Raw genomic sequence first — 382 nt, forward strand, 5'->3', positions numbered from 1 at the left:
TTCCGGGATTACGGGATTCCCGCGGGACATATTAGTTCCCGAGTTCCGATTTCGTGTGTCGATCACGCTGCCCGTGTACGCCGAGCGCTCCGCGCCGGCGTACCCGCGAGTATCACGCCCGCACTGCATGCTTCATGATTTTGCATGTCACGCGGATGGGCCGGTAATCAGCGAGTCGTACCGCCGAAAGAGAAACCGCTCTTAATTTTCCGTTTCCGAGACACGATCTTGTCGTACGATCGTGAAGAGCGCGAATTGCGAGTCTGTCACGCCGAGTACGCTGCATTGTTGCGCGTCTCAAGTATTCCCGTCGATTATCGTATTCTCGTTTGTAATTTTTGAATGTAATACTCGTTCGCTCAATACACTTGTTATTTTCTTA

The sequence above is a fragment of the Wasmannia auropunctata genome, unplaced genomic scaffold (genome assembly GCF_000956235.1).
Source record: "Wasmannia auropunctata unplaced genomic scaffold, wasmannia.A_1.0 LD336092.1, whole genome shotgun sequence".
Classification (NCBI taxonomy): Eukaryota; Metazoa; Arthropoda; class Insecta; order Hymenoptera; family Formicidae; genus Wasmannia; species Wasmannia auropunctata.